Genomic DNA, 8,044 nt, shown 5'->3' with positions numbered 1-8,044 from the left:
GGCCTCAGATCAATAGCCATGAGAAACTGAATCCTGACAACAGTCATGTGAGCGTGAAGTGGAGCCTTCCCAGTCAAACGCTGAGATGTCTACAGCCCAGCCAACATCTGGACTGCAGTCATGGAGAGTCCCTGGAGTTGAGAACCCCGCGAAGGCATGCCCAGATTCCTGATCCACAGAAACTGCGAGATAAAAAATGAGTTTTGTTTCAAACTGCTAAAAGTTGGGGTCATTTGTTACACAGCATTAACTAGCTAATACACTGTGGCACTTGAAATAAAATCCTACCAGACCCTGAGTGGTCTGACCCGACATGCCTCTCCCACCCCTTTTTTTCACTCTACCCTTGGCTCACCACCCTCTAGCCACTCTAGTCCTTTCATACACCTATCTAATTTATCACTTTTGTTCCTACCCCAGGACCTTCACCTGTTCTGTGGTCTGGCTGAAACACATTTCCCCCAGCTCTTGGCATAATTGGTGCCATTTGGCCATTCAGGTTTTCTCGACCCAAATGTCACCTCCTCAGCCTGGCCTTCACTGACCTCTCTCCCAGTCACTCTCTATGCTACAACCTTGTTTTATTTTCTTCAAAGCATTTATTACCACCTGAAATTCATAGCTTGTTTGTTAGTTTGCTTATTTATCCTACCTTCCCCCCACTAAAATGAAACTTCCATGAGGGCCAGTACATTGTCCAAGTTCCTAGAATCAGCCCTAGAATGTAATAGGCACTCAAGAAATGTTTAATTAATTAGCTAACTGTTACCTACAAATGATGCTTCTCAAGTAGCCTACCAGTTTCTCAGTAGCTCCCCGTGGTCTCTCACCCGGAGATGCCCATCCATCTCTTCTGGAGGAGCAAGGACCTTCATCCTTCCCGAGGAGGCCTGGGCTCTGCTCCTGCAGAGGGAAAGGGCTCGTGTGTGGAGCACAAACTGCTCCAGCTGTACCCCTGAAATAGTCGGGGACTTTGGGCTCCTCCAAACACACTTCTAGTTCTTTCCCACTCCTTCAAAAGCACATAGCACCCCGTAAAGGGCTTTATCGTGTCCACCTTTGAGCCTCACACACACCCTCTTTCCATCGTGCCCTCTCACCACATTCCAAGGAACCTGGCTTCCTCCAGGGAGTCTTCCAGAATTGCCACGGACAATTTTCTAGTCTCCTTCTTCCCCATCCTGGGAGAATAGGTGCCATGCTAGGGATGGAGGTACAGAGATGGAGCAGGCACCACCGCATGTCTAAGGAGCCCATGGCACAGGAGGCAGCCATAAGAAGAAATAACCACAATTTGGTTAGAGCTCAGGGCTTAGCTGTCAGTCTGTAAAACTCTGACTCACACTGTTTTGTGAAATAGGGGCTGTGAACTTGGCTAGAGTCAGAGCTCACAGCATCGGTCGTGCATGAGTCAGCCTGAATTCAAATCCCAGTTTCAGCCCTTCTAGGCCACGTATCAGCTGCGAGTGATGCGATCTCTCTAAGCCTCAGTTGCTTCATCTGTAAAATGGGGATGCATAGCATCCACCTCATAGGGTTATCATGAGGATTGAGATAATGTGCAAATTAGCATGTGGCACAGCATCTGAGGGGATGCTCAGTAAATAGTAGCATCCGACACTGCTACCATTCGGACACCTCCAGCAACCACCGTCTGCTGCCTGCTTAGTATTCACAAGCGAGGCATCGAGCTGGGTCCCAGGGAGACAACGATAGAAGAGTCAGCCTCAGTTCTTAGGTGACGCACAATCTCCTTGAAGAGAGGGGACCCGCAGCAGCAGCAGCCAGCGAACAGCTCAAGGACTCACCGTAGACGATCGCTGCCAAACAGGTCTCATGGGCTCGTAAATGTCACAGGGATGCCCGGCCTGCGTGACTGGGAAAGGAACAGCTTGACACCGTTGACCGTGTTTTCCCAATCAGATCTGGAGCACACGGGCCATGCGGCTTCATGCTTCTGTACCCTGGCACACGGCGTTCCCTCTGCCGGTCCACCTGGCAGGCTCGGGCTCACCCTTGGAGACGCCCTGCGTTTCTCCAGGTGGCCTTGACCTTCCCAGGTGCGGCCAGCTATCTCCTCTTTTGCACCTCTCGCTTCCCGGGCTTCTGTCACTGTCCCTGACATGTGTGGTGTGGCATTTATTGATGACACGTTTGTCCCCCCAGCTGATTCTCGAGCCCTGGCGTGAGAAGAAAGAGGTCCCAGTGAGCAAATATTATGTCTTTTCTATCTTTAAATTTCAGAACCCAGCATAGGGCCCTGCCCGGGGCAGGTGCTCAGTGTCTTTGCTGAATGAATGCAGGGGTGCATACATGCATGAATAAAGCCGTCATATGCAATGATAATTGGACAAAATATCTGAAAGCTGAGATGCATTGGAGAGCTCAAAGGATGGGGGCCTCTGTCATTATGCTTCACAACTAGTTGTTCGACTCCACCTGCCCTACCCATGCTGCTCGCTGCTCGGTGGCCATATCACTCGCTCCTTGCTTACCTCCTTCCCAGCCCCACCCACAACAATACTGATGACCTGAGCCTCTCATTAACCACTTACACACTGCGAAGCCCCTTTACACCCGTCACCTCAGGGGGTCCTGAGAGTGGTAGCCAGGTGGGCAGGCGGGGGGCAGTGCTCATTCCACAGAAAAACGAGACCCAGGTGGCTCACCGCTCCTCAGTGGCTGGCAGCTGGCGAGCTGCAAGGATCATGGGCCTTTCAAACCGGGAAGGAGCTTCCTGTGCTCCTTTTGCAGTTCTTATGGCCTCGAGGGCACAATTACTGGTAACGGCAGGTGGTTAGATGCTGCTGGTGGAATGGGCTGACTGACTGGAATGGGCCTCAGAGCCCGGAATGTTAACGTTCCTTTTGGACCAGCCACACGTATCTGATTACGTCCTCACTAGCCTACCGGGCACCCTCCCCCTCATAGGGCAGATGTGCGCACACCTTCACGTGCTCACCCCCACGTGTGCACCCCTCCCTCCTTCCAGGTGTGCGTCTTCCTGAGAAGAGAGATGGGAAAATTGCCTAACTGGAAGGAGTAGTATAAGGCCACAAGAATTCTTTCCAGTAATGCACACAGGAGGCTACTTTTATGTGGATTTGTATGTGATTTGCATACATTTGCATGCATTTTCCGAAGCCATCACACTGAGTTCATGAAATAAACAATTAAAGGTGAATGCACTTTATCCGCGTCAGCCAGGGGCAGATGCAGATGCATCTACTACCCATGCTTCAGGCTTCTTTCCCCTGAAGCTTCTTCTAATTTAACCTGAAATCATGTTCAGTGTTACTGAAGATCTCGAAAGCTGCAGAAAACACACTTATGCAAGAAGAATAACACTTACCAAATGCTTACCATGTGTTAAGCTCTGCTCTAGGAGCTATAAACATATGATCTTAATCTTCTTCATAACCCAAAGAGTGGGTCCAATTACTACCCCCATTTTACAGATGGGGGACCTGAGGTCTACATGGCTGAAGGTCACATGGCTTGTCAGTGATTCAAACATGGGCAGTCTAGTTCCATTCATTGATGCAGCAAATATTAGTCTGAGCACCTACTATGAGCCAGGCAGGATTCTAAGCACTGGGAACACTGTGGTGAACACGAAAGATGAAGTCCCTGCGGTCACAAAGCATTAGTTAGGGTAAGGTCAGATTGCTGAAACAAAGGACCCCAAAATATATTAAAGTACAAAGAAGTTGTAACCTGCTCCACATGGTCACTGGGGAGAACCCAGGTTCCTTCCAAGTCATTGCTCTGCTAAGTACCTAGGACACAGCCTTTGCTGCTTGGGTAGACCTGGGCTGCTACCACGTCCCAGTGTCACCAGCAGGAAGGTGGGAGGGAGCATGGGGGGCCACCCCCAGTGTGTTAAAGGCTGGGCCTGACGGGAGAGGCGACTGTCATATCCATTTCCTGTCTGTGGGTGAAACCTAGTCTGGAGGGCACATCCAAGTTCAAGAGGGGCTAGGGAATGGCGTCTGGCCAGCGGCCGAGGAGGAAGGGAGTATGGATCTGGGTGGGCAGCCTTTGCCACAGAATGACATTCACCGAGCAAACAGCTATATCGGGTGATGTCAGAGAGCAGTAAGCACAAAGAGGAAAAGAGCAAGGGAAGGGGCTGCAGGGCTGGGCGGTCACGTTTTCAGACGGCCACGAGCTCTTAATCCCCGTCCTTAACTGACCCCCAACCATATCCATGTTCGCATGACGACGCTGAAGACATAGAAGAGCCCCAAGCCTTCCCTGAACCAAATGAGGTCAATTCATGTCCAGCTGAGTAACCAGGTGTTCTGGCCACGCAAGCGTTTACTGGGCTTGACCTTCATGCCTTTTGTCAAGGTATTTTTATTTATTAGTCATTTCATTCTTATTTTTAAAATCCTGTAAGGTAGCTAGGGCCAGTATTTTCATCCCCCCTCTGACAATGGAAACTTGAGGCTTGAAAATGTTCAGTCCAATTAGAATATAAACTACAGTGAATTCCTATGTGCCAAGGAACTGGGATAAAAAGGCCAATAAAAAGGCTCCTCAGACACCTTGACAAGTAGCTTAGAGTGGTGTGCAGACATATAAGCAAATATTTGTGGGCTGTGCAATGTTAAAAGTGTGTACCAAATACAGTGGTACAGAGGAGGAGGGGGAGAATTCTACCTGGATGAAAAGGATCAGACAAAGGTACACAGAAGAGGTGATGGCGGACCAAGGTTTTGAGGGATAAATAGGAGTTCTACAAGCAGGTGGAGAATCTGTTCCAGGTAAGGGGAATATACTCCAGAGAGAGGAACTGCATACATGAAGGCATGGAGGTCTTATACAATGCTTCAGAATTTGGCCATGAATGTTGAGAAAGCTCACTAAACCTCTAAAATCCTGGGAAGTAACCGGCTCTCCTGATTCCTCGTCCATGCTTTTGACCAGAGGTCCTCAAATTACGGCCTGCAGGCCACATGCAAATACAAATATTGTATTTGTTCCTGTTTTGTTTTTTTACTTCAAAATAAGATATGTGCAGCATGCATAGGAATTTGTTCATAGTTTTTTTTTAAACTATAGTCCGGCCCTCCAACGGTCTGAGGGACAGTGAACTGGCCCCCCGTTTAAAAAGTTTGAGGACCCCTGCTTTTGACCTTCTTTTGCAGCTGTCCCATGGTCTGGTGGACCTGGGTGTTGTACAAGCATTTAAAGATCTCTGATCACAGAGCTGCCATTGCTAAGCATTCATCCAACAATACTGACTGTCTGCCTTCTGAATGGACTCCTACATGGGGCTACACCGCAATGTGCCTGAGGCCCAACATGAGGGAGAGGCCAGCGCAGTCTCTAACTCACTTGTCATTCTGAGCAAGTCACTGAGCTCTCTCATCCTCCGTCTCATCTCTAAAAGAAGGCTCTTGCCCTAGCTGGTTTGGCTCAGTAGATAGAGCCTCTGCCTGCGGACTGAAGGGTCCCGGGTTCAATTCCAGTCAAGGACATATGCCCTGGTTGCGGGCTCCATCCCCAGTAGAGGGCGTGCAGGAGGCAGCCGGTCAATGATTCTCTCTCACCATTGATGTTTCTATCTCTCTCTCCCTCTCCCTTCCTCTCAGAAATCAATACAAATATATATATATTTAAATATATTTTATTGATTTTTTACAGAGAGGAAGGGAGAGGGATAGAGAGTTAGAAACATCGATGAGAGAGAAACATCGATCAGCTGCCTCCTGCACACTCCTCACTGGGTATGTGCCCGCAACCAAGGTACATGCCCTTGACCGGAATCGAACCTGGGACCCTTGAGTCCGCAGGCCGACACTCTATCCACTGAGCCAAACCGGTTAGGGCAATACAAATATATTTTTAAAAGGAAAAATAAATAAAAGAAGGCTCTTGGCCTAGATGATGTCTAAGGTCCCTTCCTGGGTACCTTCTCTCTAATTGGCAGCCAAGCTGGGGAAACATGGAACAAAACCACATGAACCTGCCCCCAGCACTTGAGGGAGCCGGGCCAAGCACCATCGTTCTTCAGGTTAGGGTCACTGGTTCCATCCGGGAGTGGGATGCTTTGATTGTCACCTCACCATCCCTTCTCCACTTCTCATCCCAATAGTCTTCTTGTTGGCAAATTCCAAAGACTGTCCCCTTGATCCAACTCCAATCAGGCTCTCTGTCCACGAGCTCCGTCCTTGGGCATGTCCTGCAGCACCAAATGTTGGCAAGAATCCTGTGAGGTCAGTTTAGCCAGAACCTTATCCTCAATATCTGACCAAATTCCTCATCCCTCACCATTCCCCGGGGGATGTCTGACCACCTGGCCCCCATTCAGCAAGAATCCCATTAGAGAAGTTTAGCCAGAAGCCCCCTCGTCACTGATAAATCAGTTGTATCTAGTAATTTTCCATCCACTGCCTCGTTCCAGCCTCGGGAACTTTCCTGGCCCTTCTTTGCAGTAGTTAAGCTCATCAGAGCTTGGGAGGAGACAGTGATTTGTGGCCATCAGACTAGCTCTGTCCTTAGCAGATGAGGTACATTTAGGCTTGTTGATGAATGAGGTGCAGCAAAACCTCAGAAGTGACCAGGTGGCAGAATGGAAAGGAGAGTGGACACAGGTAAACCTGAAACTACTCAAGAAAAGGGATACAGTAGATCAGTGGTTCTCAACCTTGGCTGCACATTAGAATCACCTGGGAATCTTTTTTAAATCCTGATTTCTGGGCCTCATCCTCCGGAAATTCTGTTTCTTTGTCATGGTGTGGGGTCACAACATTAGTAACAAAGAAACAGAATTTCCGGAGAATGAGGCCCAGAAATCAGGATTTTAAAAAGATTCCCAGGTGATTCTAATGTGCAGCCAAGGTTGAGAACCACTGCAGTAGATGGAGCTAGATGACCTAATTATGTGTGTGTATAAAGCCCATGTCAGTCAGTAAGCATTTATTGAGCACCCTGGTGTACACAAAGAGCCCTAAAGCAGCCCTAGGCCAGGTCCTCGTACTCGGGAGAAGAGAAAGGCAACGGAAAGCACCATCTGAGCCACGGGTGTGGGTCCTTGGCTCCCAACAGTCATTAAACTTGAATTTTCACACAGCCAGCTCATCATGGAAATGCTTTTAATCATCATGGGGTTCAAAGGGGAAGCACTTAGGGCCACTCAAATCAGATTGGCGATGCTAAATTTGGAAACTCTCCAGTGTCTGTTAGGAGGCCAACTGTCTGATTCTTTAGGGAGCAAATGACTTCAGTAGAGAGTGGATTTCATCAAGGAATTGGGATTAAAAGGCAAATATGGCCTGGCCAGCGTGGCTCAGTGGTTGAGCAGTGGCCTATAATCCAGGAAGGAGGTCATGGTTCGATTCTCAGTCAGGGCACATGCCCGGGTTGCAAGCTTGATCCCCAGTGTCAGGCATGCAGGAGGCAGCTAATCAATGATTTTTCTCTCATCATTGATGTTTCTATCTCTCTCTCCCTCTCTCTTCCTCTCTGAAATCAATAAAAATATATATATATATTTAAAAGGCAAATGAGATGTGATTTCCTCAGATACCTTGACAAGCCCTACAGAAAAAGTCCTTCTGAACATCTGGTCTACCTCTCAGCCAGCCCCCAATGCAAGGCTCATGCACACACACAGAGGGCGAATTAAGGCCTTTTTGTCCCCTTAATACCAAGCCCTGTAAGAGCAGAAAGAGAGTTCTGGGTGGTGATGTCCCATCTTTCACTCCTAATTAGCTCTTCAGGAGCTGCTGATGAGTGACAGTTGACTTGGAGTTGTGGTGACTTTCAATATCCTAAAGTGTGGCGAGCCGGCACGGTCATGGCATACTCAGCCCCAGGGCACCTTTTGTGCCATGCCAGCTCAGCCTGGTTCAGTGACCCTGAGTGGGGGCGGCTGAAAGGCTTAGAAATGACAGACAAGAGAATGAAAGCTGGGTCTCAGTGGGACACTGCTTCTCTGATGGAGAGACAGTGCCGACACCCACAAGCCATGTCTTTATTTTACAGCAGATGCCACAGGGAAAGTAAGGGCATGATCAAGATGTTTACAACATTC

Source organism: Myotis lucifugus, unplaced genomic scaffold (genome assembly GCF_000147115.1).
Source record: "Myotis lucifugus unplaced genomic scaffold, Myoluc2.0 scaffold_441, whole genome shotgun sequence".
Classification (NCBI taxonomy): domain Eukaryota; kingdom Metazoa; phylum Chordata; class Mammalia; order Chiroptera; family Vespertilionidae; genus Myotis; species Myotis lucifugus.
Note: the sequence above shows the minus strand (reverse complement) of the source record.